The 9,302-nt window shown below is 43.0% G+C and overlaps 1 pseudogene; it reads left to right on the top strand.

Annotated features, from left to right (window-relative positions):
- Nucleotides 1-549: 549 nt before the first annotated feature.
- LOC123171528 (coatomer subunit beta'-1-like) lies at nt 550-8,915 on the top strand (annotated as a pseudogene).
- The last annotated feature ends 387 nt before the right edge of the window (nt 8,916-9,302 follow it).

Below are 9,302 nucleotides of genomic sequence, written 5' to 3'. Positions count from 1 at the left end.
GCAATCCTAGCTGGACTAGGAATCCTACAAGACCATATACACTTGCCGTGTACTAATTCATGTTTTGGTCTAACATTGACAATGTGTCGATGTCATGCTGTGCCGGAGAAGCTGATGAAGAATTGCATCTCTTTTCACACCGGCTTGTTGTGTGGATGGTGCATGTCGGGGTTACTTCTTTTCAATCTTTATTTTGGTTATGTTGACCGCGCACTTTTCATAAATTTTATGTTGCTTGATTCGTGCCCGAAAGTACTTATTTGTGGTCATGGTTTTCTATCGCAGAAATTACATGCTAGTGTGATTTGTTTAATCAAAAAGTTTCCCTAATCAAATATAGTATGCGATTTATTTTATAATGGGAGGAGTAATATTCTGCACGTGTAGTGCCTTTAAAGCCTGAGGTTCACTGGTTTATTATGCAATGCTTTATATATTGAGTAGGATATCACAGGGTCCACCCGCGAGCGACCTATACTTGACGTTCACCCACTGGAGCTCCGCTTCCCCTCTAAACCCAATAACGACCACGAAGACGATGACTATATCATGTGCCCACTGCACCTAACAAACAACACAAGTGAAAATGTGGCATTCAAACTTATTGACAAGGGCAGGCGGTGCGATAACCGGCATCTGCATGGCATTGTGCCTCCCAGAGCCACCTGCACATTGTTTGTGAGAGCCAAAGATAATGAAATGGATTACGGTAACATCCTGCAGAGCACTATATTGGGTGAAAAATACCTCGTTAAATTCAAAGATGAGGCCGAGTGCGATGGAGTTTTCAAGGAAGCCAAAGAGATGGGGAATGCGGTGCACGAGGTGGCACTGAAAGCTGTTTATACTCCACAAGGAGAGATGGGGTACACGATGCATGAGGTGAGTTTGGGTTCAAGAACTGACAGCTGGTTATATTGTACTAGGGTTTGATTGTGTCTCTCTAAATTTCCATTCCTTTGCTTTTTGCTGGTCGTACTGCACATATTAGTCTCCAATACGGCCAATAATAAAGGTACCATGGTTTCTTTTCTCTTTCATATATAAATAGATCGTCAGTGCAACTTAATTTGAACTATTGTTGACTAAGTGTTTTGTCAGATCAGATCACAGCAGGGATGTATACTATTGACTTGATATGTTCCCTGGATGCTCATGCAACAGAGCCATGGTGAGTTAATATATATAACATATTTCTCTCTGTTAATATGTTCAAGTGAATGTGTAGGATGCAATTATCCTCTACAATATACATAATTTCCATATTAGTTGTTACACAGGATTATAGCAGGTGATTCCAAAGGAAACATTCACACATGGAACTATCAGACGCAGGTAAGTTGATGTGTTCTATCAATAATTGTACTTCTCAATTTCGATTCTATCCTGTAGGCTGAGGTTAGCAAAATTTAAATGGTCATCACAGAAAAAAAAGGCTCGATCAAGCTGGGACAAGTGTGGGCAGCAATCATCTGAAAAAAATTGTAGTATGTTGGCATATGAAAATGTATGACTTGTTTGTGGCCATCGAACTAACAATTTCGTTTGTATTTACTCGCATGCAGACACAGATGGACTCATTTGAAGTCTCAGAGCAAGAGCCCATAGGCATTCTTTCTGGACAACTCCTTTCTCATTAAGCCTTATTTTTTTTAGCGTGAAAAAGACTTATTTTTTCCTGATCGTGATACTATCATGTACGTATAAAGCCATTGAGATGCATTCCTAATAAATTGGTTTGACTGCAGATGCAATCAAATTTGTTGCAAGGAAGCAGTGGGTGCTGGCTGGGACATCTGATGGTTTCGTCCAAGTGTACCACTGCGACTTTTTAACAGAACCGCAAAAGATCATGAGTTTCAGTGCAAGCAACTTTGATTCACTAGCCGTTCATTCAAGCAAGCCGTATGTGTTTTCATCTGGGTGGGGCGTGACGCTTTGGGAGTGCGACAAGGGCTGGCAGTGCGCACATGATTTTGACTATGTCGCAAATCAAGTTGCATTCAACCCACAGGACGCCAACAGTTTTGCGAGTGCGGTGTATGGAGCAAGTGCAGAGGTCTGGTCTGACACGGCTTTCTCCTTTTCTCTAACTAAGATTTGACGTAAGATGTGGTTTACTAATAGACCCGAACTCCTATATATCATGTTGGTGTTCAGATTTTGAGCCTTGATTCCGGTCGCCGAGTATATGATCTCCCTGGGCATTCCAAGGGTGTGAACTGTCTTGAGTTTTTCACACGTGGTGGTCGACAGTATTTGATCACTGGTTCTGATGATTGTACTGCCAAGGTAAAGTATATATACCCGTTTGCATTGAACTCCACAATCATAATGTAGTGCATCCCACATAACATGGCTAATGCTTATAACTCATACTGTTTTTGTTCAATCAGATATGGGACTTGCAGAACAAGTCCTGCATTCATACACTGGAAACTATGTCTCCAATTACATCTGTCGTTTCCTTTCCAGATGCTCCGTATCTGATTACAGGATAAAAAAATCACATTGTTCATGTGTGGAGCTCAACTGATTTCAGGTAATTTATCATCAGATTGTTGAATAATTGCGTCAAGATCATCCCATTAAATAAAAACTATTGATGTCATGGATTTCACTGATAATTAAATGTAAACATATAGAGGTGCCTACTTTTCAGACATACATGCATACATTTCTCACGTCTTTGGCATTGTCTCAAGTGTCGCTCCATTTTCCTCCTCCTCAGGTTGGAGAGAATCGTTAACATTGGCGGTGGAATGTGGAGTGGCAGTGACCATTTGGGACGTGTTCACAGTCTTGTGTGTTGTTTGGTGGGTTCACGAAGGTACGGGTCCTAGCTATCATTTTTAATACCTTTTTACCATGTAAGAGCATATATTAATTGATTGCTTGCTACATGCCTTGTATGTGGAGACAATACTATAATTCCAGATAGTTAAATAGCTAACAGCCAGCAACCAAGCTTGCCAAACATCTGTATATATGAGCCACATATTTAGTATCTACCCATGTATTTAGAAAAAATTAGGTTCCCAGAAATTTATATATATTGTAGCCACATCTTTAATATATGTGCACATATTTTCAACGATGTTCCGATTTCTTATGATCGGAAACATATAGAGCATAGTATGTTCTCTGGCAGAGTTGTTATTGGACAAGAATTTGCAATATCAATCATGCGTATCAATGACAACTACGAAGCAAGTTGCTAGTGATGGCATCGATGGACAATGAAGATTCCGTATACACAAGAAGTTTGGAAACCCTAATTAATCTTAATGCAAAAAAGGAGGTGGGGGCGGCTACAATGTATATGCTACCTCGTAGCCTCTTTTATTCCATTCTAATTTAGAGAACTTCCATTGCAATTACATTTGCTTTGTCATTGGACCCCACCGCCTTATGGTAGCACAGTTATATGAATTGCCTTTTGGTGAATAGTTTATGCGTGGGTGTGCCGAGGACTAAAGGCTGTTATTGGCTTGCTATTCACCAGTTCAACTTCATGTGGCAACTCTACGTATGGTTGGAGAGGTTGAGATTCAATTCGGAAGACAAACTCTTCATGATATTCTCCTTGAGCTAAGATCACATAGACCTTGCCCAATCATTCGTGGTAAGTCTTCAATGTAGACTTCGAAACCTTCACAAATTCGTACACCGGCAGTCCACAATTGACACTTGGATGCTCATAACATAATGCCTAACCGTTTGAAAGATCACAATCTTCAAAGGTAATAAGTCTTCGTTTCACACATAATAGATCCTTCAGTGCTACTAAATCACTTTGGCTCTAGGTGTTATGGTTTTCCCTCACTCAGGATTCTCTCACATTCTCCGGGGGGTGGGTTGCTCTAGGTGACACTTGTCATGCAATTAGTCGGAGCAGCTAATGACCAAATGATGGTCGGGGGTGGCTATTTATAGCCGGGGCGCAACCCAAGGTGAAATGACCAATAAGGCCCTCCCGATCTGACCATTTCCTACCACGTGGCAACTGACACTCTCTCAGCAATGGTCCGAACATTTAAACTCTCAATTTCCACATGGTAGGAAAACCACACTGGCGATTTCCTAAATGCTCAGTGAGGACATTGTCAACGTCGTCTCGAAGAACTTCGTCTCTAACGCTGAAGAAAATGAACTATACTACAAAAGATTTCCAAAGTCTTCACTCCAAAAAATAGAATAGGTTAAGGTTATCTTCGGAAATGTTATGGGGAGGTCCTAAAATGTATTGGGAAATGATAAATAGTCCCTCCATGAAAATGAGAAAATGAGAACCTCCCTAAAATAGTCCCGTGATCACTAGAGAAAGCGGGAGGACATTGAACTAGCTTGCAACACCGACGACCGAAGATGGAGTACTGCTCGAAAGAACTGAGGAGCGCCTTGACTTGAAGACCGGTTCAGGGGAAACTGATGGTGTCCTATACTAGGGGGGACATGCTACCTCGCCTCCCGGTCATCTGGGCTAGGGTGAGGACTCCCAAGATTATTCACTAGTCGGCTACACTTGTCGGTCTAAGGAGCATTACATAGAAACATCCAGAGACTACACGTCTACTCCAAGACTTAGGGATCATCGACATCATGTTTTATCCTAGATTTAATCAACCTATATATACTCCAGTGTCTATACAAAACAAGGGGTGAGGCCCGTAGATGATCACCTCATACACACATGCATCTCATGGTAGATCAACATGTAACTTGTACTCCCTTGAAATAAATACAATCAAAGCAAGAAGTACTGTATTATCTCTCTGAGAGAGCCCAAACCTGGGTAATACTAATGTGTCCCTATTACCATCGTGCTAAGACTGCCAGCTCGGGACACCCTACCCGAGATCTGCTGGATTTGCCTCTATCATGCATCTATCATGGAGAAACGGAGTAATGCAATAAGAACGATGACATCATGTAGAAAAGATCTATTCATGTAGGAATAGACCCCATCCTTTTATCCTTAATAGAAACGATACATGCATGCCTCGCTACTGCTTCTGTCACTGGGTGAGGACACCGCGAGATCAAACCCATCACAAAGCAGCTCTTCCCATTGCAAGAAAAATCAATCTAGTTGTCCTAACTAAACCAAAGATTTGCAGAAGAAATACGAGGCTATAAATAGTCATGCATATAAGAGAATAAAGAAGACTCAAATAATATTCATGGATATAGATCTGATTATAAACTCGAACTTCATCGGATCCCAACAGACACACCGCAAATAGTCATTACATCAAAAAGATCCCCAAAAGACCATTGTATTGAGAATAGAAAAGAGAGAAGAAGCCATCTAGCTACTGCCTACGGACCGGTAGGTCTATGGTGAACTACTCACGCATCATCAGAGGAGCACCAATGAGGATGATGAACCCCTCCGCGATCGTGTTCCCCTCCGGCAAGGTGCTGGAATAGGGCTCTAGATTCGATCTCGTGGTTCTGAAACTTGCGGCGGTTGGAATTGTGTTTCGTCGACTCCCCTAAGGTTTCTGGAGTATTTGGGTATTTATAGATCCTGCGTTCGAGTACCAGACCCCACGTTTTTCATAAAAACAATGGGTACCTATTTTTAACTTAACTTGGTTAAATAAAAATAATCAAAACTTCTAAGGCAATGAAGACACCATCAAAACACTCTCAACTGCAAAGCATTAGCGAAACATTCAACGAATGCTACAGACCCAACTCCTTTTGGCTAGTTTTCAGGACTACGACATGGAGAATCTGATGGCGTTCAGCTTGGAAGACACGACCGAGACTATGGTTACTGTCTTTCAAGGCGCCTAGCTCTGGACTTCGGCGCTAGGAAACAACACTTCGCTACGGTCGCCACCGCGAGCCGAAGCCGAATCGGAGGTTGAGCGACTGCAACATGGCCGCCGCCGCCACCTGCTGCGACTACGAACCCGCGCCACACTCTAGCCGTCGTTGTCCGCCATCACCGCCAAGGAGATCAAGATCGGAGCCACCACATCGATCTTGAGCAGCTGACGCGCGAGAAGAAGACCGCCGCTGCCGAGCCGCTCGGGCTTTGTCCTTGTGGCGTCACCGATGGCGGCGGAGAGGAGAGTGGTGGGGGGAGGGAGGGGGAAGGAGGGTGGCAGGGACGCCCCGGTGTAGCTCGGCTGCGTCGCATGGGAGCGGGGGTAGGAAGGAAGGATCTGGCGGCGCCTCTAGATCGGATCGCGAGCACCTCCTGGTCGCTAGTCGCGAGACCTCCCGATCCCTTTTTTACGGAGCGGAGAAGATCCGATCCCTGCCATGTCTAGTTACATAAGTTTTTCCGTTGCCATGGCAAAAAAAAATATATAATGTTACCATTGTAGCTCCATAAAACTTGTGTTGGAACTTTTTCAAGGTACTGTTTGAAAATTAGTTCTTCACATGGAAAATTTTAAATATCTTTCTTCCAGCAGCAAATAGTATAAATGTTTTCAAAATGTTCACATGGGAAAGTTGTATTAATGTTTTTGAAATGTTCTCATGCCTAGTTATTTCACATGGCAAATTGTATGGATGTTTGAAATGTTTCACACAGCAAATGGCTTGTCTCATATCAAAATTATGTGAATTTTTTAAAATAGTACAGACGCAGACGTTCATACATACACACATACACTCATCCATATGAACGCATGTACGTGCACCCTAACCCTATGGGCACCTCCGAGAGACTAAGCCGACACATCATCTTGATGTATGGAGCTTCGGTGCCTTAAAGGCACCTACCTTTGGGTTTATGACAGGTGGGCTAGCCATCTGTTAGGCCCACCTGTCATAGGCTCAAAGGCAGGTGCCCTAAGGCACCGAAGCAGCGTCCCATCTTGATATTGACGAAATCACTGCAAACGCTTCCGTAGTCGATGGAACGTCTCTTCCCACTGAATGAACATCACCGAAAAGTTTAAAATAAATCCAGAAAAATACAAGCACTAGTGTCAAGTTTAGGACTTGAACTTGTTGGGTTGGTTCCACTACAAAGAACCTAAGGATCTGAGCTAGACTCAGTTCACAAAAAAAAAATACATGACTTGTGTATAGTTTAAAATATAAATCAGCTCTTTAATTAGTATCTGGTAGACATGCACCACTGAAACGTGGTAGTATCTTTATGCCCGAAAAAGGTTGTAATAGGCTCTTGCATCCTGCACTGCTTTACAGTCGAATTCAGCCGACATTTAAGTTTACTAATGGTCTTCCACGCACAGCACTAGAGTCGAATTCAGCACTCCCGAAGTCACATCTAAACTTGAAAGTGCCACGAATTTCCCCAGCGGCTGGACACGGAGTGCGCCACTAAATTACCCAACACAGAAGAATGAAAACGGAAATCCCACGATCTACTAGAGAGGCGTGGAGGAGGCAGGATACCTGAGGCGACGGGGAAGCGGTGTCTCCAGTGGTGGCGGCGTCCTCGGAGGCCCTGTTGACGCTGGGGTAAGCAAGAGAGCGGCCGCTGATCGGCGCCAAGGCTAGTCATAGTGGGAGTAACATAAGTAGTAATATAGATGTCACATAAGAAAAAAGATGATGTGTTATGTAATTACAGAGGAAAGAGACAAATAAAGTAACATAATATGTTATGACAAAATGAGTCTATAAAACAATAAATGAAGACATGAATGTTACTACACCTATGACACTTCCCACTATGAAGGTAGTAACATGGACTAGTAATATATGTATGTTACTAGTCTAAGTTACTCCCCACTATGTGACCAGCCTAAGGGTGGCAGCGTTCTCTGTTAACTTTCCTCCTATAATTGTGCTCCACGTACGCCTATTACGTACTCTACAAGGGAGTATTATTTTTTCTCTCACGGATCAAATTAAACATTCCAAAAGAAAACGGGTCGCATGCAAGTATGGCATTAAGTGCCTCGCCGAGATTAAAGTTTACGTGTATCGGTTAGCTAATTTGGAGTTAGGCCTTGTAAAAATAGGATGGAGTATCTGACATTTGGCAACTTAATTAATCTCGATTTGATTATGTACCTGACATTTGGTAACATCATTCATCTCAAGCTGGTCGCCGGACAACAGATCAGCGGCATTTACTGTGATTGGGCCATGCAGGCGTACGTTCCCAAGTTATTATGTTTGTGCGATCTACAAATTAATTAGCCATTAATCTATTTCTGCCCCAACGGCCTCTATATATCCAAGCGCGAGGAAGGGGCTTCACCATTGCCACCATCAGCTCACACACAATCCGATCAATTCAATTCTGATTCGTAAGAGTAGTTCACTTGGTGTGCCGGCTGTAAAGATCGATCAAACATGAAGATAACAATTGTGATGATCTTGCTCCTCATAGGATGCCTTGCAGCTATCGCACAGTGTAAGCATGCATATACCTCATCAACACCAATACTACCATTCCTTTTTACTACAAAGAAAAGGAGGTTACCACCTATCCATTCGAATTGGATTTCGATTGATGCAAACAACAATATTTGTACATATCATATTACTAACAAACACGTAACATTTGTTTGATGCAACAGGTCGATTCGTGGCTGGAAGGAGGAGCTATGTAGTAGTGGATCGTGCCAGAGCTACAATAGTGGCCGTCAACACAACCTCATTGGACGAGAGCAAGCTTACTGTAAAATTCTGCACCAAGAGCCAATGTACCCGCGGGAAGGACCCGGATTTGGAAACCTGTTTTAGCTGCCGGAATCTAAAGGGTCAACCATGCTTCTTTTCGGAAGACGAGTGCAAGAGCAAGTGTCCTCCGTGTGACCCTGTGTGCCCCCCTCCACCGGCCAACACCGATGAACAAATGCAGCGTGTAGAAATGGAAACTTAATTAGTCTATATTTTTGTGAACCAAATGAATTTTATGGAAATAAACATGCAAATGTGAGAAAAACAATGAAGTCCTTGTGCTAATACTAATACTGGCTATAATGTGGTATAAAATCCTGCTGCTGTATCTATGTTTGGTATGCTGATTTCCTTCCATTTTCTCAGACTATTCATGACCTAACCATATTTTTATGTGAAACAAAATTCTGTCTATCCCGTTTCCAAATTGATCCGTGCATACCGGATCCCATCAACAGCCATGTGTCACACCGCATCATCCCACGGCTGGCAACCCAGATGCCATCCGCAAGAGTCGTCAAGCTGTAGCACATTGCAATCGGCTCCTAGCTCGCATACACATGTAACTGTTTTCTTCCTGTATATCGGGCGGCCAGCACAACGGCCATGGCCGAGTGAGCTGAGCACCAGTGCATCACCCTCGTTGTCGACGGTGAGAAATCAAACTAGCTAAG

Source organism: Triticum aestivum, chromosome 7D, assembly GCF_018294505.1.
Source record: "Triticum aestivum cultivar Chinese Spring chromosome 7D, IWGSC CS RefSeq v2.1, whole genome shotgun sequence".
Lineage (NCBI taxonomy): Eukaryota > Viridiplantae > Streptophyta > Magnoliopsida > Poales > Poaceae > Triticum > Triticum aestivum.
Note: the sequence above shows the minus strand (reverse complement) of the source record. Positions and strands in the feature narration are given on the sequence as shown.